The 27945-nt window shown below is 46.5% G+C and overlaps 1 long non-coding RNA gene across 1 annotated transcript in view; it reads right to left on the bottom strand.

Moving 5' to 3' along the window:
* Positions 1-5976: 5976 nt before the first annotated feature.
* Positions 5977-27945, bottom strand: part of LOC146543648 (uncharacterized) — a 191742-nt gene continuing 169773 nt past the window's right edge. Inside the window, exons 6-9 of the long non-coding RNA XR_014885542.1 lie at positions 19981-20048; positions 18398-19245; positions 14569-14646; positions 5977-12446 (exon numbers count right to left, since the gene is read on the bottom strand). This is a non-coding gene — a long non-coding RNA (uncharacterized LOC146543648). The remainder of the gene's footprint in view (positions 12447-14568; positions 14647-18397; positions 19246-19980; positions 20049-27945) is intronic.

Below are 27945 nucleotides of genomic sequence, written 5' to 3'. Positions count from 1 at the left end.
TACTTTTGCTTTTTTTGGCTTAAAGGCTTGGTAGGAAAGCTCGGATACGAACATACTGATGGTGAGTGGAAGGACAGCACAGGAGAAGATGGTCTCCAGTCCACAGAATCACAGAATGGCCAGGGTTGGAAGGGACCTCAAAGATCATGAATCTCCAACCCCCTGCCACAGGCAGGTCCACCAACCTCCCCATTTAATCCTAGACCAGGCTGCCCAGGGCCCCATCCAACCTGGCCTTGAACACCTCCAGGGACAGGGCATCCACAGCCTCTCTGGGCAGCTGTCCCAGCACCTCACCACTCCCTCTGTAAAGAACTTAAGTCCAGGGCAGATCAAATGGGAAAGAAGAGCTGAGCCTTCCCCACCAAACTCAGCATAGATCTGCTAAAAAAGAAAGAAGAACAGGAGACAAGCAGTAAGACAACACTGAAAGGGAAATTCCAACTCCGTGACCCTAAGCCTCACCCTTCATGTTAGCAGAGCAAAAATGATGAAATCGCATTAAAATGAAGAAGAAAAAAAAAGAAGCAAACAAAAAGATTTGTTGAGTCACACAACAGTGTTCACATCAAGACACTTTGTTAGCAACTGCACTAAGAGAGTAGCTGCAACACATTCTGGCTTGGCTCTTTCTTTAACAGCAAGATTGATTTGCATTCGCACATGGAAATCTGGTTTACAATAAGGTACTCCTGCCCCTCTCTTCCTTTCATTGTTTCTGTCATGTATCTTGGCTAGAAAACCTGCTCACATTAAAAAAACCCACCACGCAAACCAAGGGCAGATCATTCCCCATCCCACACATGTTTTCTTTGAGCCTGCTTTGTGCAGGGCGGCTCAGAGCAGCAGCAAAGCTCTGCCTGGCCCTACCCAGCCCTCACACCGCTGTCCTCTGCCAGCCGTGGGTTTCGCAACGCCTGCAGGAAACATCTTGCGTTGGCCTTGATTTATGCAGAAATGTTAGCTAATCTCTTTTATGTAATCACTGATAGCTGTTTCTAAAGGCTAAGTCCCCAAAATGGAAGGAATGAATTAAAAGAGACAGATGTGGTTTGGCTGACTCCTTGTTCTGATTACAGCTTCAGAAATAACCTATTTAGTTTGTGCTGATTTATGCAGGGGTTCTAACTCGTTGCACACCCACCCAGACGGGAACATACAGGTTATTTTCTGTTCAGCAGAGTTTCAGAGTCTGATTTTACTCACATCAAAGTCACTGGAATCACTCCAGTTTTATTCTGCTGAAACGACATCAAAGCCTGGTCAAAAGTCACACAGGACCAGGTTTTCATCTACCTTCTCTACTGCATCCCCTTGCTTGGCACTGTGGCTGGCTCTGGAGCTGTCGGTGTGCCCTTCCAACCAAAGCACGCTGCCCTTGCTCATCCACAATGCTGGGGAAGGCAAAATGCCTGAAGCAATTTCTATAGCACCTCCAGTTTGATGCTCCACGGAGGGCAGGTTAAAAGCCAACCTGGAGCTCGGTGACCCATTGGACTGCCGAGATTAAGACTTGCACCAGCCTGCATGCAGAACAGCATCTGCAGGAGTGTTGCTGGCAGCCTGTTTGGATGGTGCAAATGTGCAACTGGAGGTGAGAACAAACCTGGCGAGAGCCTGCAAATTGTGCTGTGAGGATGGAAGCCTTCACACCTTTCCTGCCTAGGAATGAAGGTACCTCTCATATGAGGGCTGCCCGGCTCACGCACACATCACCCGCCTTTTGATGAAAGACCTTCCTCTCTGCTTTTCCCCCTGGGAATAATATTATTGAAAAGGACTGCATTTAGGTTTCTTTCCTCCACCACAGAAGCCAAAGGCTCCCCTGTCGTTTCTGACTTCAGGGGTAGCTGGAGCAGTCCCATGGGCCTAATAGAGTATTTTCCCACTTTATATAAACTGAGCATTGGCTCTGTAAAAAGGGAAAGATTTACATTTGGCAAACATTTCCAAGGAGAGAATATTTCTCTGATACTGACTTGTGGCTTGTGAATACAAACCTCACACAGCTGGTACCTCCACTAATGATCCCATTACAATATGTATGGAGCTGATACCCTGTGATATCTCACTGAGGTATTCATCCATGTCGGAAAGGATTTGTCCATAAAAACATCTCCTTTCATACCGTCATAGGATGCTGCATTCACTGCTGCCTTCTCTATAATCTGATGCTGCCTAATCCCACTCAGTGACATCAATCACAAGGGGAAAACAAGACAATTAACTGACAATTAATTAAATTATAAACTGTAAGGAAGAACAGAATATTTGTAAACCTTAATAGCCTTATTAACATGCACATTACGAGCTAGCTGTGCAATCTTATGGCTATGGATGACTCTATGTACACATGACATCACAAGGGCCTCAATCCCGAGGTACCAGTTTTCAACTAAAAGGAGCTCACCCAGCCAGCACTGCCCAGCACAGGGCAGCTGCTTTGCACCTTCCCATGCCAAATAGGAGCAAAAGGGCATAAGCACATGTGCCCCATGCTCTACCATGCTGGACAACTCCTGCACTGACTGCCAGGAAGGGAGAGCCCAGCAGTCGTGTGCATGGTCCCCTGTGAACAACCTTCAAATGAAAACCTCACAGTATTTCCTCTCTATCAACTATTTCTGTAACATTTTTGTCTTGGAAACTAAATCTAACATTCATTTAACCTCTGACATTTTCTGAGTCCATTTGTTCCAAAAGAAGTACCTTATTAAGTGAAGTGAGAGAATGATCTACTAATGCATGGAAATCAGAGTGCAGATGACAGGTTGAGCTGCAGGAATCAGTTCTGCCTCCAAAAGCAGGAAGCACCCAACAAGGCTCTGCCATCCTCTGTCCTCCAAATCAGCAGCATCCCAAACCTCAGCTGTGGTAACTCTGGTTCCAGTCCAGTGTTATTTCTGTAACATGTGAACTGGGATGACATGCACCAAGCCCGTTCATTTATTTGTGGAGCACAGACTGCTGACCGATAGCCAAACGCTAATAAAAGCAGCATTCTCCCTCCTGTGCCATTCTGCACTCGTACTGGAGGTAGGCTGGACCTCCAGGCATATGGTGCTTGCTGCAAGCAGCCCACGGTCATACACCATCAGCAAATTAAGATTTTCATTCTTAATTTTGATTGAGCTGTGTTGCCACATTGTTTCCTTCCCCAGCTCGGCTTTATATTTAGCCAGGGATTCTGTCCTCAGCTTGTTTTTTGAGCAAGGCCAGTAGCGAATGCTGCCTTTGCACTGTCACACTTGTCAACACGGAAGGGTGCACGAGGCAGTCAGATGGGACAGAAGCCGGGAAGTTTCTTCCTCAGCTCGAAAGGTAGAGCAGGGAGCCAAGACATTCCCTTTCTGCTCTGGGAGCTGCAGCTCTGCTACAGGGCTGCAATTTGACGCCTGCTGATGCTGGGATCACCCACGTCCTCCAAGCAGCCTGCAGCATTTGGCGTACAGTTAACATCCAAGCAAAAATAACTGACCAGATTGGTCACATTGGTGCTTTAAAAATAGCCCATGGTGCAGCACCAAGGAATCACGATGACTGTGGGCCAAATCCAGAATCTCTAACCCCCTGCTCACATTTAGGGTGATTCTGAGCTCAGCGGAGTCGTGCTGGGCTTGTGCTGAGGCCATCAGGATCAGAACCTGGCCCTACGTGCTCAGCCTCCTGCTGCACCCCATGCTGTAACCACCCGTGCTGTTCCACTTGCCACTCATTTGTGGGACTAATTACACATTCACATTTGTCTGCACTTGCTCAGCTCCTAGCAACTGCAGTCACAGTCCTAATTAAAATAATAGACTAAGATTGGTAACATTACTGATTTAACAGGAAATTAGAAGATTTACGTTCACAGAGCTTAGGTAATTGACACCAACAGCACTTTTCTTGCAATGTGCATTCTGTGATTGATTTTGTTCCTTAGTCAGACCTAAAAGCAGCTTGGGAGCACATCCCACCATCAGATTACAGCATGGAGGAATTAAATGACTATTACACCACAGCCTCTTCTTGAGCTGGCAGCTGCGGGCTCAAGATGGCTTTGAGCTTCCAAACCAAACATTAGGCCTAAAATTATAAGCCTAATATAAAACAAAACATGTTCAGCACAGCGAGTTCAGTTCCCCTTTTAAGAGCTTCCCCACAACTCACTCAGCTTACCATACTCCTTCCTGGGAGCACAGCTCATGTGGTTTTGGTTGGCTCAGACACTGACTCCATCAAAGCAGGGCATGGCCTAAAGTTACCAAAAGTTCCCCAGGGCAGACAGAAAGGCTCCATGTGTGCACTGCTGGCTGTGGCAACACAATGCGTAATGCAGTGTGAGCTGCTCTTGTCCAGTACAAAACATCACTGTTGCAAGGAGATGCAGTGCTTTATCAAATACACCCCTATGGCAGTGTGAAGGGAAAGCAGAGCACGTTTGGGTGACTGAGTACCACCGGGCTCACTCAGTGACATTCAATGTAACAGCACATACAGTGCTGACTTGCAGCTCATATATACCCAGGCACATCACTCACAGCTGTGTATCTGTAGATTGAGACACCATCTTTCAAAGTGCACACAGATGCTGTCTGCTTCTGAAGAAATGCACCGTCTGTAAATTATTGTGAAAATTGTATGAAATGCCAAAATTGCATCAACTGGGAAGTATATTAGTTACTTAATAGTCATATGCTCCCATGGCTCCTTTCTATTTGCAGACTTAGAAATGTGCTGGGAAGAACAAAGTACACGTGGTCTGAACTTTCTAATCTGATATTAATCCCAGCACAACAGGGCTATAAAATGTTTTCATGAACATATATGTCTTCTACAGAGAGCCTCGTGGAACAGCGCTGCCGAGAGCGCTGCACTGTAGGAAATACCCATCCACAGTTTATAAATCCTATCCATCACAGCACGTCTCACGAAGCACTCTCAGGGCCCAGGAGAGCTACTGCAAATGCTGCTTTTGCAGCTTGCATAGATAATCATTGGCAGAAGTCTTCCTTTCCTTCTGCTGCACCTGTGAGTATCAGTGCGCCTTCCTTGTTCCAATGTCCTGTTGGTCAGGGACAGCACGGTTGAGCCACAATTCTGCCATTTCTCCCTGTGCTCTGTCCTGTGGTAGGTAACAGCCTGGGCTCTAAACACTCTATGCATGCACTGAAATGAATACTGGGGTTTTTGCTCCTCGGTGCTTCCATATCCTGCAATCTGAACCTGTCTGCAGATAGCTACGCTGAATGGTCACACTGGATGCCTGCTGATCACAATGACAGCATCACACTCACCTAGAAATGAATCATGCTATCATTAGAGTTGGGAAACACCTCTGAGATCACCAAGTCCAAACCCAATCCATCCAACCATACCACTGCCCACATCCCTCAAAAAAACACTGTGGAGATGTGGCACACCTCTCCACCTTTCTTTAACACTCCCAAGGACGTTGGCTCCACCACCACCCTGGGCAGCCCGTGCCAACGAATCAACACTCATCCCGACATTAAATGTTTCCTAATATCCAACCTGAACCCATCTAGCACAACTTAAGGCAGTTCCCTCTCATCCTACGGCTGTTACCTGGGAGCAGAGGCCGGCTCCCACCTCGCTACAGCCTTTCAGGGAGCAGCAGGGAGCAACGAGGCCTCCCCACATCCTGCCCTTCCGCAGACCGAACCGCGCCGTGAGGGCAGAGGGGCCTCGTCCCGGGTCAGGGCAGGGCAGGGGAGCCCCTCAGAGGCCCCTCGGCCGGCGGCGGGGCTACGCGGGCAGAACGAAGCTGCGCGCCCGGCGCGGCACGGAGGCGAGGAGAGCGCGGTGGCACCCACAGCGCCTCGACCGCCCGGTGCCAGGAGGCCCGGCCTCGGGGCGGCCACCTCAGGGCCGGGCCGCTCCCGGCCGCCATTTCGCGGCGCCTCCCGCCGGGGCCGGGCTGAGGGGGAGCGGCCCCGCCCCCACACTCCGCCTCCTCCCATCCCCCCTTCTGGCGGCCGCCGCGCGCCCTTCCCCCGCTCAGCCGCTCGCGCCCATTTCCGCCTGGCCGGGCGCCGCGCGGCGCGGCCTCCCCGCCCCCTCCCTGGTGCTCAGTCATTCAGACTTGGAAAGTCAATAACACGCGGTGACGTCACCGCGGCGCGCGGGCATTGCCCGGCTGCTGGCGGCGGTACCGCCGCTCTAGAAGAGCCGCGCAGCTCTCGGCGCGCTGCCGCCAGCTCCGAAGAGAGGCGCAAGCAAAAAAAAGGAGGGGGCGGGGCCGGCTCTCCTGCCTGGCGGTGACGGGAGGCCGCTGGTGTAGGAGCGCGGGCTGCGGCTGAGCGCTTCCGAGGGCCCCACGTGCCCCCCACAGCCCTGACGGGAACATCGCAAAATCTGCACGCCAAGTCCTTCATTTTCCCTAAAAACACAGAGCCTGCCACGGCCTCGTGGGGCTGTGCCGCCCCACCCTCGCACCCAGAATGGGCAATGTTAGACATGCAAAGCATCCTCTTCATAATGCATGGCTTGCTCGTGGAAAAAATCATCGTCATAGCCGGGTGCGATATGTCGGGCATCTATAATTCATGGCACGGAGATCACGTGCAGCTCTGCAGAGTGGGTGGGAATAATTAGTCTGCCAGCAGAGAAACAAAGGCCATCGAGCTGAAGGGACAGTCTGTGAGGGCCGGATCCCCCCGCTCCAGGCCCCTTCTGAGGTTTGCTTTCATCCTCGTGGAGCTGACTGGTGACTCCATGAGCTCCTCACAACAGCTCAACCATCCCGTCTGTATTAAAAGTGGTGCAGCGAGACCTTGGAAGACCTCCCAGCCCAGGAGAGCGCGACTGCGCTGCTTCTGAAGTGGGTGCTGTGAGGAAAACTTCATCCTTCTGAGAGTTTGGCTTCAAGAAAATAAATGGTACCAGGACCATCACACAAAGCCACGTGTGGCAGTTAAATCATTTTAGTCTCTGCGAGCCACAGGGCAGAGAGCAGCTCGGAGAAGAGATCCAGAGGAAGGCCAGGCCATGGCCAGCGAGCTGGGATGGCACTGCAGGCACTGCAGGCTGAAGGCACTCTCTGTTTTGTTTGCTCGTTTGTGATTTCCTCAAAAATATAATTGATTTTCTTTTGTTGCTTGTTTGTGTACTTGGCTGTTTGCATTCTTTGGATTCCATTTCTCTTGCAGTATGGCTTTAATTTGCATCTTGAGGATCCATGTTTATTTATGCATTTATTTTGTTCTTTTTTTTTTTTTTTATTGGAGTTGCTAGGCTGCTGGCCCTGCAGAAGGAGTGGGGCCATTCTGAGGGGTCAGGAGGCACAGCTCCTCATTCACAGCCTGGGCTGCAGCCTCTCCTTGCTGCAGCACCAGCTCTGCTGCACGGTGCCCATAGGCTCGACACAGGGCTAGTAGTGAGATGCACTGAATTAGGGAATCCTGCTCGTGGCTTTGTTGGTCTAACCCAAGGGTTTGGCCACTGAGAGCCTCAGAGATACCCTCTTGTGACCCATATAACTCCTCACCCAGTGGGGCCAGCCTTCTGGAATGCGTGCATCCGACATTAACTCCAAATGCTGTATAGATCCTTAGGGGAAAATAAGCAGATACCGGGATTTGTCGGGTTCTCCAGCTTCTGAGACTCACAGCCTGCTAATCACTCTGTTGTGTCCCCAGCAGGACACCATGGCACTTTTCTCTCTTAGAAAACCTGCATGTGCAGATGGGTTGAAGCAGAGGACTGTGTCATAAACATTTTTGGTTTTGTTTTTGTTTTTTTGCCTAGGGTTCATCAAACACAACAGAAGAGACAAGAAACTTTTAAAAATGTCATTTAAATTTTCATAATCCATTAAAAAAAAAAAAAAGGAAAAGGAAAAAAGGAAATAGGAAGGAGAAAGCCAATCTGGGTGTATAAATCCCCAGCAAATGGCAGGGTGCTCACTCTGCCTACGCTGTGCAGTACTCAACACGTTGCAACCTGGCAGTCCTGCTCTGAAATGTAACCATGGCAGTGCCCCCTCTTTGCCCTGTGTCTGACTGCAAGGTCATCCTGGCAAAACCCAGGGCTGGGCCTGAGGGAACTCACTGAAGCACAATAAAATGGCCCAGGCATCTCAGTTTCCTCAGGAATCAGACAAAAAGCTCTGAGCATCTCACCCTCACCTTCCTTGTTCCCGTCCCCTGCCTGCTCCGGACTTGTACCCAACCCTCTTGGTTTAACCTTGTGTTCAAAGTGTGCTGAAATCAAAACAGTGATGAGAACAGCAGGGATTTTCAGCTTGGGGCTGAGCTGGAAGCTGCTCTCCCAGGCTTTGCAGCACTTGCTATTTTTAGCTGCATGTCAGAGAGCTGGTGCAGCACGTGGTAAGATGTTATGACTCTTAAAATCACTGTAAGAATATTCCAGGGAACGGTACCAATTTATCAAAGGGGAGTTTGTTGCATGAGATAACTCCGTGACCTTTGGTGCTGTATTGCATTTACGGGTCACTGGCTATTAGCAGTGCTGCAGTTTCTTTAGCAATAAGCTGGTGATTACCGAAAAGAAAGCAGCTTTTGATATGGTAAAGGCACACCTGAATGAGGATGTTTACTTGCAGAGCAGAGGGGGAGGGGCAGCCTTTAAGATGTTTTTTTGCAGCTCTTCTTTTGTCATCCTGAAAATAAGGACCTATCTCGCTTCCCCCAAGAGAGTATAGAGCTCTGCAGCTGGGAACAGAGCCCTGGTATAGGAGGAGCAGGTGAGAGGAGACCCTTGAGCGGCCATGAGGCCAAGATTCTGTGTTACAGAGCACACGGAGGCTGCACGATGACCTACCTCTCCTTTATGTCCCTTAATATTAACCAAAAGGATGGCTCTCAAGCATCCCAGCCCAGTACCATGCCACCTTCTTGCTTTTGCTAACTTTGTTTCTGATTTACAATCACATAAGGAAAACAAAAATCAGTTTCCAGACAGTCTGGAGCTAACCACAGGGGAAAAAGAAGAGGCCATCTTCCAAAAATGGCCTGGGTTTATCTCAGCGTGCTTTCAGAAGCGCCTATTTTGGAGCTCGGGTGTTAGGCTAGCTCTACATACAGACCACAGCTTTGTTGATAAACACTGAGCTCCTGACATACTGCCTGGCATGGAGTTTTGTGAGGTTTCCTTGATGCAAAGCTCCTCAGCTTATCCTGTGTAATATCCAGGTTTCTGGGACTGCTCCCTGCAGGAACCTCCTTTGCGCCTGCTCTGGTCTCATTCACACCGCTTCATTTCTTCAGTCCTCTGCTCACTGTCGCTTTCTTTCTAACCTGAGCTATATTCTTCACATGCTCTGGTCACAGGAAAGTTAAATCCTCATGATTTGCTAATGGCCGTGCAGCTAATCAGCCATCCCCAGCTGTGTTTGTCACCTGGTTTAGGTGCATGTCCTGATCCCAGTGGGAAGGGGATGGTGACTGGGTTCTGGGCTGCTCCCCCTGCTCGTGATGCCCCTGTTCTGCCAGCAGCAGGGCTGGAGCGGGTCTGGCTGTGCTGGTAAACATTTGGAAGATGGAAAATAAAGCCATCCATCTCTGTAAGAAATGCTGCCCTCAAGAGAAATTTCTGATCATCGGCAAGGCTAAGTGCACAGGCACCAGTGAATCCACCACCAGCATCGATTAGTCCATTATAAATTGCTCGCTTGCTTTTTTACATTTGCTTCTGTGCAGAAATGAAACACCAGCCGCTGAAAATAACAACAACTGATACATGACTGAAAACCTGACTCGCACATGAAAACACTGGATTTTCCACAGGGGCTTTCCCACTGTTTAAGCTCCTTTGAACTTTAAAATAAAAGCTCCATCAAGATCATAGCAACGTGCTGCCTTAGCACTGGGTTTTTTCACTGTGCCGAATGGAAGATGCAGCTCAGAGGCTTATGGAGAAGACTGATCTCCATGTTAGCAATCAGTCCTGTAGCAACATTGCTGCTTAATGTCAGACGGGGATATAGCTGGGGGAATCAGGGACTTTCCAAATTGTAAAATGGGGAAAAGAAACCAGTTGGCTGTGTCAGACTGCTCTCTGATACTTGCACGTCAGACATCAGTGGTGGCCTCCTCAGTGCTGCTGAAGTCATAGGTGGCCTCGTTGCTCTAGGCCATAATTTGGTCTATTAGCACTTTTTCTTTTCCTACATTCTGAGCTGAAGTAACTGAAAGGAAAAAGGTCGCATAGAGAGGAGGAGAACAACCCCATGGAAAAAGAAAATAAGTGAAAAAATGATAAATTTTTCTTCTCTCCCTACGGCACAGTCAAGAAAAGCCATCACCATTTTGCACAGACACCAGTACAACCTCATGTTTCCTACAAAACACATTTCCCCGAGTTCAATTTCCACATATCAGGTTTTGCCTATGAATACTCATGAGACACAAATCAGTCCCTTTAATCCATGATTAGTATGTCACCCCACGCTCAGCAGTTGCATCATGATTTGGTGTTATTGTTGGATGGATGCTGTGCTATTTAATTGTTTTTTGTTTAGTGATCTGTTCGCTCTGTTAATATTTAATTCTCTTTTTCCATCCTTCTTTCTACCCCCAAAAGGCCTGGAGAATAGGAGAGCATCTTTCATTTTCTCAGTGCTATTGTAAGAAAACACCTATTCATAATGTACTGGAGGTGATAATGATGATATACAGCCATAAAGCTGGAATTTTTAAGTGCTTGCCACTGCTGCTTTATAGCTGAGGGGGGAAAAAAAAAAAAATGACCTGATTTGAAATAAAGCAGGTTAGTGTGCTTTATTTGCCTTTTCCAATGGTTCGGATAATGAACAAATTGTCATCTTTGCATATCCTCTGTCAGGCTCTGAGCTGAGTGCTGCACACAAGCCTGAATGACAGTAAACAACACACTGCCTGGTGCTTTGCATGCTACACAGGGGTGAATTCATGAGAACAAATTAGACCTTTGATTGATCCCTTAAACAAAAAGAAAGGAAAACAGTAACAGTAATTTATATGAGCTTTCGTTGCATTGCATTTTTTATAGTGATCAATATCCCGGGCATTGTAAACAGCAGCTTTACATAATAAATAGCTGCATTATGCAATGCTAGTTAAATTTAGAAATGGTTATTTTATTACCTCCAGCACACATAAAAGGGAGAGTGATGGAGCTGGAGCCCGGGAGCCGTCTGAGCACCCCGAGAGCAGCTGGGGTAACCCCGCACTGCAACGCGGCGTGCTCAAAGCCGGCGTCTCCACACAATAAAGATGGGAGATTTATGGCGAAGGAACGAAATGTGCTACTTTTGTTCTCCCTGGTGTCCCTATAAAGCTTTTGTCTGACAGGCTGGTTGGGCTCTGGTTAGCTACAGGCTCTTCTGTGCAGCTCCCGGCTGCTCTGAGACCGGTTGTGTGCAGGCTGGAGATCAATTATCTTCCTGCTAGAGATAAACAGGGCTTTCCTTTTTCCTCTCCACTAGCTCTTGCTATTATTCTGGAGCAGAGGAGCCCTTTCTTTTCCTTCCCAGCCACATATGCCGATGGGATATTGGAGGGTAGGGATGGAAGAATTCAAATTTGTTGCATTAATCTTAATAGCTTGATCCTCTTGCAGCCCACTGCTGCTAACTTAGCAGTTAGTGTGCTGCCCATTTACAATGAGCTGGAAGGATGAGCTCTTTTGTTATAAATAATTAGGAGACATCTCAATTCAATAAACACGCTGAAACGAGAGCCTCTGAAAATGTGGGTTTGGAAAAATAAAGATGAAGAAGTGAAGCCTCGTTGTGAAATCTTCAGCTGAGCAGAGCACTGTTTGTATGTTTCATAACAGACGGGCAGTTCCAAACTGGGAAGGAAGGGGCTCCAGTGCAGACACGAAAGCTTCAGAACTGCTCTGCTGGTGCTGGTTAGCTCCCTTCTCCTGGGGCTGAGGCACTGAGCAAGGCTGGGGCCAATCCATGGTGGAATTTGGGGTTGGGTGCTCCTGTGGAGTGCAGCTGCAGAGTTCTGGATTAAAAGTTCATCTGAAGTGCCATCACACTCCAGTAAAATGCAGATTAGGTCATAATTTTACAAGGTGAGCCAGCAGGTTTTTAACGGACTGAATCAAAATCCTGATTTGGAAGAGCATCCAGCTTTTCAAGAATGTAGATTTATACTGATGCCAAGAATGTCTCTAATTTTTACCTGGATTTGATTTTTCTCCATCACTGTTCACAGTAGAAATGAGAATCCTGCCCAGCATCTGTTGTGCACAGGAGCTTTAAAACTATGGAGGCTCTAGAGAAATCATTAAAGATTTAGCTGAGCTGTGAGAGGTGAAGAGTTAAAGCTAAATCCCATCTGAATGTAAACTTTGGAAAAGCAGTGCATTTTCTCAAAGGCTGGCTGCTCATGATTTACAAGGATGTTCCCAGTCCTGATTTCAATTAAAGAGAAATCCTTGGGCATTTCTGCAGTCTGGCATTGTTCTTTAGTCCGCATTGTTATATACTGAGCAATAAACAAAACAAACAAAGACTGTATTTTGCAACAAGCTACATACATCCTGTGCAATCTTGGTAAAATCAATAGGTCAAAGTCTGGCCTTGGATCATCCTAGTATCTGCTGTCAATAATTCCCCCTGCTGCTATGGAATTTACACCTATGCAAGTAAAAATGGAACAAGGAGACACAAACCTATCAGTATACTCCCTTAAATAAGAAGAAAAATACCGTAGAGTCCTCTATATGAAGGGAGAAAAAAACAAATAGGTACTGGCATTGTAAAGTCTGAATTATTTGTTTTGAAAGAGCACACGAAGTGGAGCTTTGGGCACTTTTCCTTTGCTTTCTGCTCGTTGCTGTGGGACCTCACCCACAGCACAGTGGTCTCTGAGTGGTGATGGTGCGGTCCTACCTCGAGAGGGAGAGGAGGCAGAGGGTGGTGCTGAAGGCAGCTCAGCAGTGACTCTGATTTCCCAGTGGGAACTGGTGACACAGTGGCCACATCCTCACAGCCTGTTCTTCCTGCCTGAGGGCTGCGTCTGAGCCTCAAGCCTCTGCTCAGCACGTTCCTGGGGTGATAAATTACTCAGGTTGGAGACATTTTAATGTCTCCCTCTATTGCTGCCATGATAGAGTCTTGTTTTTAAATAGATCAGATTCTCATCCCCATTTAAGCCAGCATAAATCAGGACGTAATCCAGGCAGTCACCCGCATCTATGAAGCCAATGGAAAAGTGTTTGCAGGAGATCGCAGTCACAGCAAAATACTCAGAGATCAAAACAGTGCTCTGGAGCCCTGAATAACACAAGAGCCTCCAGCACAGGTTCCTCTGCTCTCCCGTCTTTGCTGCAGTGTGCACAGGGCTGTGTGCGCCCTTCCATCCCCGTGTGCTTCTTCCCCAGCCTTTATTTGTATGCACACACTTTGTAATCACTCATTCTGGCCATAAAACCTACAGGATTTTAAATTGAACTGAAGTCCCAAATGCTTTAAAAGAATTTATGTTGCATAATTGTACTGGTTTGCCTGAAAACAAACAATGATGTATGGCTAAAATACTCTCTCGGGGAGATGACTCAGATCTTTCCTTGTGGCTTAGACCTTGCTTGGCTGCTGATGGTGCAACTTGTAATCTCTCCCCTGGATGCAGGGCGAGGGAAGACAAGCAGAAGAGTAATGCGTGATGCAGGGGCAGAGATGAGAAAAGATGAGTTGTTTGGAGCCTGGGGAGGCACTCAGTGCTTTCATTTGTTCATTCAGAAAGCAGTGCTGGAGATTATGGAGAAGAAAACCAAACCCATCAGCATTATGCTGTTGGAGGAGGAATGAAACTGATGTCAGGCTGGCATGGCAGCTGTGCCTGAAGCATCCTACCATGGGCAGCCCTTGTGCCACCGCATCGCCGTGTGTGGGCACTGTTGTCACTTTAAACACCTTTCTGTGCTTTGTTTTCTACAACTATGGCTTACATCACACCTAACCAAACACTTCAACCCCTGTATAAAAGCCAGAACCGGTTGTTATGAAGACTCAGCGACCTCTTCCCCTTCCTCTGGTTTGACACGGGCAGAAAGAGTGCTCATATATTCCAAAACCACCATCTAATTCTTAGTAATTAAGTTAATACTTTAACCAAGCTTCATAAATACCTATGAAATCTTTACCCCATGGATGTGACACTCAACATGTGATGAAATGTCCTACAGCCCAACAGTTGGCTGTCAGGAATGGAAGCCTGAAATGGGTGTGGGAAAGATGGGAGATGTGTGACTGAATGTGATTCTGAAGATCTGTGTTTGCTTGGTACTTGCATACAGCTTTGGTTTGCAGAGGTGGCTCTGCAGATCTGGGGATTCTGCTGATTTCCACGGTTTGCACATTTGGGGATTTCCATTCTGCGTGTGCACTGGTGCAGCTGGTGCTGCATGTGGGCAGGTTTGTGGGGTGCTGCCCCAGGCAGATCCCGCTGCTCCATTCAGGCACTCTAGCAGGGCAGAGGGCATCAAAGTGCCTGCTGCTACTTGCTAGAGCTGGAAATGTAACCCAATGCTCTCTGAGCCACGTGGCCCACAAGCTCCCCCCCACCCTTCCTTTTTCTAAAACCAAAATAACAGCAATGAAGTTACCGTTATGGCGCATCCTCAAGTAGCAAGTCTGCCTTCCTTTCCAAGCAGAGCAAAACAGAGCAATATAATGTCATCTGACTGCAAAGAAAGAACATTAAAAAATAGTAAAAATAAAATAATAAAGCAAATAGCAAAGCATAAAATAAGGCTTTTTTTTCTGAAAGCAGTGCCAAGCGTCATCAGGGAACACATCAATTCATAACAGCTGTGGAGAGCTATTTCTGTCCCAGTCTTCGGAAGATTAACTGGGGGGAGCATGTAGAAGTTAACAGATCTGTGTCCAGCAAGGTTAACTGTGAGGTTAGCAGATCATGACACAAAGAAATCAGCCGGTGTTTTTCCCTCTTGCTATGAATAGCCTCATTGCATCACTGCTGCCGGAAGGGCAGTCAGCTTTTCCCAGTTTGTGGGAAGAAAAGGGGGAAGGAGCTACCTATGAAAAACAAAGTTCTTTACAAACACGCCGTTCTGCCTTCTCCGTTCTATGCCTACATAAATCTTGTGTTGAAGGGGGGTGGCTGCTAGTATCACAACCACCTCAGACCATGTTTGGCAAGAGACAATTTTTTCTGTAAATTCGATGACTATTTTTTTTTTTTTTAAGATGGTAAAAAAAAACCACCTGTGTTCAGTTTTGGGCCCATCATTACAAGAAAGACAGTGAGGTCTAGAGCATGTCCAGAGACAGGCAACAAAGCTGTGAGGAGTCTGGAGCACAAGTCTTGTGGGGAGCGGTGGAGAGAACTGGATAGTTCAGTCTGGAGAAGAGGAGGCTCAGAGGAGACCTTATTGCTCTCTACAACTCTCTGAAATGAGGTTTTGGTGAGGTGGAGGTCGGCCTCTTCTACCGCATAACTAGCAATAGGATGAGAGGGAATGGACTCAAGTTGCACCAGGGATGGTTCAGGTTGGAAATTAGGAATACGTTCTTCTCTGAAAGAGTGATCAGGTGCTGGAACGGCTGCCCAGGGAGGTGGTGGAGTCACTGTCCCTGGATATGTAGAAACATTTAGATGTTGCACTAAGGGACATGGTTTAGTGGGGAAATATTGGTGGTAGATGGATGGTTGGACTAGATGATCTTGAAGGTCTTTTCCAACTTTGGTGATTCTATGATTCAAATAAGTTCTTAATATCTTTTAAAGCAGCAATTCTGCAAAAATGCATATGGTTTTTGCTGCCACCCTGACCCATCTCCTGTTCCAAAATGATTTGCCTGGCATTGCTCCAGTGGCAGCGGGAGGACATGGTGAGTTTCCAGAGGACTGAAAAAGGCGGAAAAAAGAAGTGCAATGCAGAGAGTTGCACATGGCTTCATAGGAATGGGGTGACAGAGAAGAATATCCTCATCCCAGTGCGGTGGATGTCCTGTCCTGGGGGCTGCAGCCAGGTCGTGCTGGCTAATTTTGACATACATCATGAGAAATTGTTTCATTTCCTGCCTGTACAAGTGTAACTCACAGAGGCGTATTGGCAGTGGTGATTTAGAAACCAAATTAAAAACATTCCAGCTCAGCTTTAGACAGATCGATCTGGAGCAGAGCTAATGATATACTTTCATAATGTGCTTTGAGAAACGCTGCTTAAGATACCCGAATAAGTGCTAAGTACTATTAATAGTGCTGATGGGAGAAGTTCAAAACACTTTCCCAGAGAAATGCATACTTCCATCAAACTGCTTTCAAAACTATGCATGTTTCCTAAAGGGTAAGCAAGTTGAAAGGAAGAAAGGAAGAAAGGAAGAAAACATTGTGAAATATATTTTTTTCCATTCTGGAATGGCTTTCCAGTTTCTTTCTTATCTATTATAATAATAGAAAATAAAGGAGTTTTAATAAAAATGAAATGCTTTGATGTATCCAGAGCCTTCTTTGGCTTGGAAGAGAATTTCATAAATCTTATTCTGCATCAAGATGAAGCCAGACTTTCAGGTCTGCATGCTCTGCACCACGGGGAAGAGAGGAGATGCTCCCAGCCCTGTATGCACAAGTCTAGCCCAAACTGCCTTGTGGTTGCTGCAAGGAATATGAAGACTAATTCATGAACTCAAAATAATGCTGTTCCCTTCTCCTTAGCTATATATAAACTGCCAGGAGAATTCATGTTACAGCCTGCTACAGCAGGGTCTTGGTCTCTTGAGTGGGAAAGGGAAGGGAAAGGAAGGAGGAAGGGAAAGGAAGGAGGAAGGGAAAAGAAGGAACAGTGGTTTAGGGCCTCTGGCCATAAGAAGGACCTTCAAAAACAGTTTTCTCAGATATTACCTTGAGTGTATTCTCTGGGTATTCCTGCCAATGAGCTGTTGTAAGAGTATTTGTGGAAAATAAACTCTAGAGAGCCCTGAGCAGAAACAAGCAGATTAATATAACACAAGCAAATATTTGTGGGAAAGTTTGTGCTTGTTTGCACTATCCACCCAACACTATCACACAGCATTTTCCATGAGTACATAATTTCACCGAGGCACCTTTTGATCAGCAAGATAAATCAATTACTGTGCACTCGTTTTCATGTTTTGCAGCTATGAGGCAATAGAAATATTGTCATTTCCCCTGAGAAGAATTTGGTTTTGGCTCTGAACTTCACTTGAAGGGTTAACATTTCTGGAGCCATGACCTCAAAACCACAAATAGAAAGAAAAATAACATAAGATAGATGAGCACAAAGTTCTGGAAGCACTAAAAGGTGAAAAACAGCATGCTTCATATATTTTGCAGCCACCTTCTTGAGTTAAGAACAAAGGAGATAGTCATAGAACTGCACTCTGGAGCCCATAGGGATGCATTGGGTTAATCTCCAGCATGCAGCTGGATGCAGGATCATCATACAGTCATATAATCATTTGAGTAGGAAGGAACCTTTAAAGGTCATCTAGTCCAACTCCTCTGCAATGAACAGGGATATCTACAGCTCAATCAGGTTGATGGTGCTAGAGGTCTGCAACTACCTGCGTCATAGAAGCTGAGCCTTCTGGGTTGGTCATGACTATTTCTTTTTCCATGTGCAATTGGATGGGCCTTGAGGCTCATTGGGATTTTTTTTTTTTTTTTTTGACTGAAAATCACCTGATGAGAGAAGATATTTCCATGACATAAACACATTTGGTTTGTGAAAAAAATCTGCGTGCATATCTCTGACTCTTTCGGTAGCATCCCTGCATGTGGTCCTGCCCAAATCAAAGGGCAGAAGAAACCAAAATGAGAACAGCATCTCCTTGAGTGGAAAATGCCACACAAATACTTCTGCTGTTTTTCCATGTCAGAAAAGAAAAGGGAAAACTGAAGCAGCCATGAAATCCAGACCTGAGCCACCATCTTCGGTAAAGATATCCCAGCATCGCAATCCCTAGGATTACCTAAAGGCCTTTGGGTTGTTGATTTGAGCAGCTCAGGTGTAGAGCTGAGATTGACTGAGCGAGATGCTGCCTTTGAGTGTAGCACTGGATGGAAGAACAGATAATTACCTCAGACTTTCCCTTCACAAAATCAGAAAGTCACAGAATGGAGGAATTGGTTGGGGTCGGTAGGGACCCTGAGGGGTCATCTGGTCCAATCCTTGCTGTGTCAGGACCACCAAGAGCAGCTCAGTGACACACAGAGCCTGAAGGTTCAGAAAGCTCTCAAATGGAAGTAATCAGAGTTAAATAAGGCAGGTGGGAAGGGAGGGGTGCAAATCCCAGAAGTGAGGGAGGAGTGGAAGGCATCAGCCCTGCTCTGTCCCTGAGAGTCAGCAGGCGCATATGCTACGCATCATGGACGCTTAATTTAACTCATCTGTAGAGTGGCCACTGAATTGACGATGAAACGGTGTTGCAAATAGCTATTTTGAGTACCTGGGTATGTGTATGCTCTGAAATGATTTTGCCGTGGATCATCATTGTACGACTGGAAATGGGACGTGAAGCAACGCATCCGACTGGAAGGAGCTGAGCATCACGGGGAGCTGCGTTAACTCCAGTTTCAAGATAACACCTTCATTAATGAAGAATGACACTGTGAATGATCTCTGCAGATGTCTCCAAATTACAAGCAGCTCTGAGCAACACAAGTATGGCTTTAAAAAATTTCTTAAGGAAAAAACCAAAGCTGGCCTGGCAGCCCAAAATTCTGTCTTCTCGCCCGTCAGCATATGGTGTGTTACATTAGCAAGGCAGCGCGCCCCGCTCGTGGCTGATGGGGCTTGTGGTATCCGGTTGCAATCAGGTGAAAGCGAGGGAAGATGCAAAAATAGCTCACAGCCCACAGTCCCACCCACAGGAAAGCACAAGGCACCCAGGAGAGGCTGCACGCTGCGGCTCTTTGCATCGCAGCTCATGGGAAGGCATTGGGTGCAGCTGCAGTCTGCAGGCTCCCTGGGACGGGGATGCCCTCTGCACCTGGTGGCAGAGAATGGTGCATGGGACGTTTTCACCTCCCAGATCACTTGGAGTGCAGGGATATAAGATAACCCCAGGCCATCCTACTTCCTCCCAAAGAATTGTTTGGGTTCCTCCCTGTGTAAGCTCTGTGGATATTTTTGGCTGTCCTTTTCAATTCTAGCTGAAGTCAGTGCCACAGGCAGCTCTCTTAGTAGATTGCTTTTGTGATTTATGCAGGTCCAGAAGAGTCCAAGGATCATTTATCTTCAAACCAGGAGAGAGATGAAAGAGTCGTGGTAGTAAAATTTCCTGCAGAGCTAGATCTGAGCATCAAAGAGGGGAAAATGTCATTGTTTTACTGAGACAAGAAAACGTGAGAAAGGTTTTAATGCTGAGGAATTTTTTTTTTTAACTGAATAATTTGCCTTAAGAAAAGAAAGAAGTTTTTGGAAAGGAGAGGAGCACAAACAAGGGCAGTTTGGAAGGCATTTGGGGGGCACAAAAAGCTAGGATGCTGCCGGGGATGGAGAGAGTGCAGGGCAAACCCTTAATTTGTGAACCTTGGGAAGGATCCTCAGGTGTGATGAAAGGAAAGAGAGGGCTGGGAAAGGCCCGTTTACATTTGCAGCAGATGCTATCTAGAGGAGGAAAATACTTTTATTTCCTCTGTGGACTGCCAGTTGATTTTGTTGTGGCAGGCACTAATGGAAAATAATAAAACCCATTTTAGTCAGCCTATATCCTGAACACTTACAGGTCAAGCCAGTGCTCAGAGCAGACGGTTATGGAACATAACACATTAGTTTGTCACCAGCATCTATGGTGACCAGGGGATTTTTACCGTTTGAAATTGAATTGTACAGGTCAAGGCCCTACGTGGATGTTGGAAAACAGTGCGTCTCTGTAAAGTTAGTGTGGATGGGGAGGCAATTACTGGGTGTAAAGATACACAACCTCAGCCTTTGTTAGCTCTGCCAAAAAGCAATGCGGACCCACGGGTGGGATCCGCAGTACAGTGATAAACCCCCAAATACAGTCATTAATTGTTATGGACTCACGTATGTCAGCACAGTCTTCTTGCAGCTGAGTGAAATCCCTGGACAAAACTCACAGTTGGCATCCTTCCCTGCAAAGCAAATGATGTCCTCTTTGTAATTCCAAATTCACTAATGACTATAAAGGAAATGTGGTCATAGGAGCCCAAGTTTCTTAGAAATGAATCAAAAGTAGTTTAGGAAAGATTAACTTACGTCAACATCCAGATAACCTCAAATATCTTCCATGTGATTTTATACTTTATGGAATAAATAACACAGAGATGGGAGGAGGTGCCTGAGGCACTGCACACACCCAGGGTGGGGATAAGGTAGGGAATAGCATTGGGTGCCCAAGCTTCCATGGTACAGCACTGTGTGCCAACTGGAATCCCAGTGCTTTACTTTTCTCCAGTGCTTTTATTTTCTTAATTCTTCCAAAGCCTTCCTTGGAGAAGAATGGTCACCAAGTAGCATTTAAGGATGCAAAACTTGAGGAAAAACAATAACAAAGCTCATAGCTTTCCAAAGTCCTGCCACAGGGAGGTCTCATATTGGGGAGGTTTCATTTTGGGGAGCTGCAGTCAATGCACAGCACGGGCATCCTTAAGCTGGGCCCAGCACAGCCCCGCTCCCCTTCCCAGCACAGGTATTTTACACCGCTCCAACTCTCTTCATCATTAACTTTTTTTTCTGCTATTGCTGACTCCTCAAAGCTTTGTGCCACCTAATGAGAGAACTTTTCTAATGACTCAGAGATTTCTAAATTAAACGTAAAATGTTTATTGCAGGGATGCACAGCCATACATTATGCATTACTGTTTCAACACAATAACAGGATACTGGTAGAAATTATCCACGTAGAGCCACAATCAATTTCAGCGACTGCGCTTTACATGCTTGACAACCCAGTCATTCAGCTGTGGAAAAATGCCTTGACTTGGCTGCTCCAACTGCCAGGGTCCACTGTGGCTGCTGCCAGCATTATTTTTTGGAGGGATGGGCACATCAGTCGCCTCTTGGGTTGGTTTTGCTGCTACAATCCCAAAATCTGTGCTCCTTTTGCAGGGTGGGCATCAACACCTGTACACACCCACAGGCTGCAGGTCCCCGTGCTGATGCTGTGCCCTATAAATTGCAGGGCTGCGTGTGGCTGATTTATCCCACACAGGAGCAGAAGGAACCATTCCCACCTCCCAGTGCAGATTGCAAGATAAATCTGGTGTTCAGAGGGACCGCCAGTGACTGACACTGATGTGCGTTTAAATCACTGTGGCTGCCAGGATGGAGCAGTAGGCCAGATCTGGCCCTGGGGTCAGCTTTGTGCTCAGCAGGTGTAAACCAGCCAGGATTGAGATGTGGTGTCAGGTCTGAGCACCGCTCTCATTTTTATTTAAGTGTCTGCACGGTAATTCTGGCTGAGAGGACAGCTGAGACCTGCAGCCCTTGGTTGCTGGAGCTGTCACATTTTGCCATGGTAGAAACTTCAATGATGAAAGCTTTATGTATCCTCTAGAAGTCTCCTTATGAGTTGCACATGGATGTTCTGCCATGACCCACAGTGCCGAAGTCCAACATCCACTTTGTCATATGGGGAATGGCTCCAGCTGCCAGGAACTCGCTATGGATTTGAGCCAGCACTGTCAAAGTGGGGAGGTTTGCACTTCATTCACTGAGCCATAGCCAAACACTGTCGTGGGACACGAAGTGAGCACGGATGTTTGTCATGTAGCTCCTCATGTCCAGACCATAAGGTCATTCCTAGACAGGTTTTATCTGGACAAATTACACTGTGAATGGAACAATCTCACCAAAATACAGCCCGCCACAAGAACAACCCCTTTCTGAAATTAATTATGTTTTGCTTTTCATTAATTTTTGTTTCACCCTCATGAAACAAAAGCCAAAGGCAAGAAGTGTCAGTGTTCCTTACTGGCAGCATTCTGTACACACACTGTACCGAAGCGCCTTCATGAGCTGCAGGATAAATCCCACGGGCTCGGGGTGTGTGCCTTTTTTATTATTTATTTCCCCTTCCTTCCAAGGAATTTACTTTGCAGCACTTCAGATAAACATCCATTTGAAGCAGAGCTGTCTGCAGCTGCAAATTATCTTTGTGGCTTTCATCACCGTTCTGACGAGAGCCCCAAGGGCAGAGCATCATCTGGAGCGGGGTGCCGGCAAGGGCGTGATGGCAGCCAACACTCCTGCAACGTGCACTGTGACTTAGTAGCTAGATGGCACTGAAGGTATTTTGTGGCATCTGCTTTCTCAGGTATGGCGAGGAGATGACTAATTTGCCTGCTAATGGTAAATAACTGCAGAGGCCTTTCTGCAACCACACTGCTCTGCTGACCCCAGGCCAGCCCCTGGCACTGCTTCTGAGTGCTGTGAATACAAAGCTGGACCTTATTTCCTGTTATTTCAGTGATGCTCCTTTCTCAGCAGGTGCTGGTGCTCAGGGTGCACACTGGTGCTCAGGAAGGGACTGATTTTCTGCTGTTCTGGGAAGTATCTCAGAGTGACCTGGGTGGGCCCGGCTGCCTGGCAGAGGTACTCCTGACCTACTTGAGTGCACCGAGGAGTGCGAGAAGGAAGAGGAGGGTCACACTGCTGCATAGAAGGAGCAGTGCATCTGATTGACCTAATTCTGGTCTTTCTTGTGCTCTTTTAACTCCACAGGCTTCAGCAAAGGTGTGCTGCTTTACACCAGAAGAAGCTGACCCGATTTCTGTGGCCTGCTTGGGCTGTGGTGACATCAGTGTCAGTCCCAGGGCTCAGCACAGATGTGGCCAAGTTGGGACCAGGGAGTGGGGGCCTTGAGAAGCAGCAGCCCTGCACTGGATGGGCACTTGGTAGATGGGGTGCTCTACCCACAGCACTCCTGTTTCCTTAGGAAGTCGCCAAAGATTAGCGGGAAGCCCATAGAATGGGTTGGAAGAGACCTGAAAGCCCACTCAGTTCCAACCCCTGCTGTGGGCTGGATCGGGGTCCCGTCAGCCTGGCCTTCATCAGTTCCGGTGTTGGGGCACCCACAGCCTGTGTCAGCACCATGAAAGAAATGTGCTTCATTTCTGGAGGCAGCTGGGATGGAGACACATGGGTTTATTACTGCTGGCAACAATCTAATTGACCCCGGTGCCTGAGAATGCCTTCACATATCGGTGTGAAGGGGCTTTCCAGATCGGCTCTGCATCCTTTTGGGTTCTGATGAATTTTACAGCTCTAATCAGACACCTCTATTACATATTTCTGCTCTTTCTACCCAAAATGTTTGACAAGCTCAGCTGCTAAAGGAGATCTGTAAAATTTTGGGACCGAGCTGTCAGCTCACCCGACAGCCTCATCACTGCCTGGCCACTAATGAGGGTGGGGATGTGCCAGGCAGAACAGCCACCATGAGTCAGTGACATTCCCTGTGCTGCCCGCTGCCATCCAGCAGGAAAAGAGACACCGAGAGGAAAATCAGAAAGAAACCTTTTTCCTATCTGATGTCTGCTCTGTGCCATTTATTTTTAATAGTGATGTGACACAGCTTAATGTTACGTCAATTAAATTGAACTGCCGGGGGATGCAGTGATCACCCATCACCGCAGCACTGCTGCAGCTGCCCCGCATGGGTCTGGGCAGGGTGGAGGAAACTCTCCCCCAGTGAAGTGATTCATTTCTCCCCACACATGATTTGCAGGAATTTCACAGGAAATTAATGATCGGATAATGTCATGATTAAGGATGAAATAAAAGATTTGGTTCCTAATTTTTAATATGTATTTTAATATTGCTTCAAAATATCACCATGTGTCTCCCCACAGCTCACAGAAGGGACATTCTGGGAACCACAAAGGGTTAATCTCAAAGGGTGCCAAGGATGGGGAGACTGAGCTCCAGGTTCCCATAGGGCGTCTCCAAGCCCTGATATCACAGTGCTGAGTCACTGCTGACTGCAAAAAAACAGTGTGCAGGGAGGACAGATGAGCCTCATTCATGGGCACTAAATCAACGCACACGAAGCTCCTGCAGGATTGCCTCCATCAGATAACTACTGCACAAGTAATTTTACTAATAGAATTTTGAAAAGCCCAAATGCTTTGCACAAAAAAAAAAAAAAAAAAGAAAAAAAAAAAGAGGGATGATCTACAAATAAATCACCTCTCAATATCAACACAGCAAGAAAAATTCATTAAGTGCCTTTTAAAAGTGCTGGCTCTGACTTAGCAGATCTTTTTCAGATGTTCCTCTCAAGCAAACCTAAACATCAAATAATAACTGTATAAAGGCAAATACTATAACAACTCTGGAAACACATTATGCATCTCTTCCTTTGATAGAGGTCTCTGTGCTTTTATGAAATGTTCATTATCAGTACTTTCTCCTATATCTGAAAAAGAGACAGCGGTGCTTTGCTGGCAGGGAACAGGGCCGATGGGGCATTATTTTTGATAGGCTGATGTTATGAAGCCATCCTTCACATTCCTGGGAAAATGATTTCTGTTATTGAAATTAAAACCAACTTGGAGAAGATTTTCTGCTTTTATAACAGATTCAGCTAACATTCTGTTTTCTTGTAATTTATATTAATAATGATTGCTCCAATATTTTAATGTATTTCAACAGTTCCAGCAGCTTTATGGGGTAAGATCACTATTATTTACTTGAGCGAGTGGCTTTATGGAATAACTGCAGCTTTCAGGGAACAGAGATAGATGCTGAAACGAAGGAAAATAAAACACAAAATGGGTTCTCACCGCTCACATCGGACACAAAAAAACAAAGAGGAAAAAAAGGGGAGAATATATATTTGAAACACAGACACTAGAAGCCATTCCATTTGGACTAACTGGGCCAGTGCTTTTGTACGTCATTTTCAGTGAAACTGGAACAAATGTGGAGGAGGTCATGGAGCAGCCCAACACTGGTGTCCAGGAGACAGGCCCCATCCTCTGCCCCACTTCCCCACTCTGTGATTCTGGGGGGAGTTTCGGGTTTTTAGCTCCTAGACCTCAATATAAGCATATCTCCTGAGCAGAGCTGCCCACAGCTGTGAGCAGCCTCTGCTCTGCGACCTCGAGCTCCAGGAATGCTCAGGGATCCCATCCAAAGTCCCATGGAGTCAAGGGGCTCCTCATAGTTCCAGAGCCAGGAAATACATTCTTAAAAGCTGAAACCGGTTTTATAAACACTTTGGCCTAAATCTGGAAACCTCTAAAAATGTATTATTATTTTTTCTTACTCTAATTGGAAACACGTGCGTCCAGTGCTCTGTGTTTTGGAAGCATCTGCCCTGAGATGAGTGAACGGAGCTGGAAACTCCTCCTACCCAACAGCCATGCAGAAACAAAGCCCATGAGTGCACGTAGCAAGGGTTCAGGAGGCATGAGCCCCACTGCACAACTGCAGTGGTTTTCAGATAGCAAAGGATTTGGCTATGGGATTATTTAGCAATTAATAACACAGAGGGAAGCTATCAAAGGAACATAAGCTTCTCTTTCCCTGCTTGAAGATTTTCTGAGGGCAAAACATGAGAGCTTTATTTATTTTCTCTATGAGAAGAATGCAATTTTTTTCTTGCCATAAAGAAATCTGCAATGATTTTCAGATTGTTTCAGATATCTGAGATGAACCATGGTGCGTCCAATACAACCACATCACATTTATCCTTCCTGAAAAATGCAGCAGAGAAGTACTGCAAGGCTGTGAACCTCCGAATGTTGCAGAGATGCCATACTTAAAACATTATGTTGGAAAATGGAATAAAGGAGACAATTCTCCTCCTCAAATGATGACCCTTATCATTAAGACTACTTCAAAGTTTGTTGAAATTATTCAAAACCTGAATTCGGAAGGAAAGATGCAATGCTTCCTTGCTCCTACCAGAAATATTTGTTGTAGCGCACCAAAATGCAGATGTAAAAATGGAAACCAGACAGAGTTCAGACTGCCTGAGAAAACAAAGCTGTGCATTAACTCAGCACAGTTGCTTCCCAAGTTATCCTCTCAAAATTAAGAAATCCTCAGAGCAGATTCTTCTGAAGGATTGCTGCAGCCACCACAAAGGAACCTTAACAGTAACTTGGAAGTGTTTGCCTTGTGATGTTATTCCTCAGACCCTTTAAAAGAATTGCTTTTCTTTTGCATAAGCTCTACAGTGACAAAGGGATGCAAACAATTTGGCATTCAGATGACTGTCATTTTCCCCCCCTCACACAGCTGTAGGATTTGTGCCGTTGGCACCCATTATCCTGGATAACCATGCATTTCTGACGCTGCTTTTCAGCAGCAAGCTTACACTCCTCAGAATTAGTCACTGCAGAAAAATCCATGCGGTGACGGGGATGAGAAAATGAAATCATGATGAGAGGGGATGAAAAACCCAACTGCCTGAATTCAGGTCAAGAGCAGCACTGATTGATTTGGAAGAAGTCCTTCATTTATAAATATTCAGCAGTGTCAGTGCATTCCAAATCAGACACTGAAATTACAATTCTCTCTTAGACCAAATCCTGAGCCTGGTTTAAAAAAAAAAAAAAAATTGGCAGATGGCATCCCCTGCTCCTGGGGTGAGAAGCAGAGGGCACTGCCACGCTCACATTGCATGCCACACTGCAGCAGCTCACTTCCCATATGTAGGGTGTGGTGTTTCTTGCCGATATTTGCTGAGTAAGGAGGGACAGAACATGGAAAGCAATAAACCCAATAGTTAAGTTTGTTTCAAAGGATGATCACAAGTCACATTTCTCCATACAAATCGGTGCAGAGACAGATGCTTCTTCTGTGTAATTTCTGACTTCAAAAGGCTTAAGCAAGGGCTAGCCGTGACCCGCAGTGAGAGCTGGCTGGCAAACAGCGAGTTTGTTTCATGGCAACTTCTGAGGTTTCAAAATCTGTTTGTGTTCTGCAAAGGAAACAAAATCAAAACACTTCCAATGCAATGGGGAGGCCAGTCCTGATGCCCATGATCTGAGCAGGGGCTCCTCGTTTTGCGGTGGGTCTTCCCCTGCCCTCCTTGCAGCCCAGTGAGCACATCCACATGCCAAATGCCTTGGTCCCCAAAGTAACCCATGTGTTTTGATAGAAAATCCGTGAGGTTGTAAACCCATGGCCACTGCTGCTGCACTGCTCGCTTGAGGTGGTGCACACCCAGCTATGAGCCCTGCCAGCAGCTTGGGGGGCAGAGGCCAACCTAGATGACACATGTTGTATGCTCAGTACATCCATTTAGCAAGAACTCAGATCAGGAACACGTGACAGAGGGTGGGATCAATCCACAGGGAAGCAGCTGGAAGTGGGTTCTTCCATGTCTTATTTTCTGTGCTGGGAGATCATTTGCCAAATTGCTAAATGAAAAAAAATCAAAGTGAACAGGATGACCAGCAACTACAACCCACATTTTTCTTCATGAATTGATGCGATGTTATTCAGGTCCTGATCCCAGCTGCCCCAACCAATCCTGGATTCACTGCAGTGAGTTGTCCAGTAAGAAACAAAGGATAAATCCCCACCTCCAGAACACCTTCCCAGTTGAGAGAAGTTGCCAGTTTTGTCAAGTAATAAATTCCAGGTGCACTGAGCTGTCGAAGCACAAGAAGTGCTGCGCTGGGCTGGGAACAACACTGCTGAAATCACCAAAATACTGCAGCTCTCCAGGAAAGAAAGCAGCCCTTAGAGCTGCAGGGGGACAGACTTCTTGTCTTCTCCTGATTTTCTCCTGCTCTTTTTAACCTTATCTGAACTCTACTGACTGGCAAGAGCATCATCTGTACGAATCCAGGAAATACAAGGCAGACAAAGAGCCAAACTCTGTCAATCATGGGCAGACAGGACATGATAACACTCTTGAAACAGATTCAAAATTCAAAAACCCTCCCTATAAAAAGGCAAAAGTTAATTCAATCACAGAAAACACTGCAAGACCTCTCCGTGCCAGGTCCCCATGCTTTCATTGAGCTCTATTTTGTGCTTCTGCTCCATCATCTGCTATTCACATGACTC

Source organism: Meleagris gallopavo, chromosome 11 (genome assembly GCF_905368555.1).
Source record: "Meleagris gallopavo chromosome 11, MGAL_WU_HG_1.1, whole genome shotgun sequence".
Classification (NCBI taxonomy): Eukaryota; Metazoa; Chordata; class Aves; order Galliformes; family Phasianidae; genus Meleagris; species Meleagris gallopavo.
The sequence above is the reverse complement of the archived record's forward strand: the minus strand, read 5'-3'. Positions and strand labels throughout refer to the sequence as shown.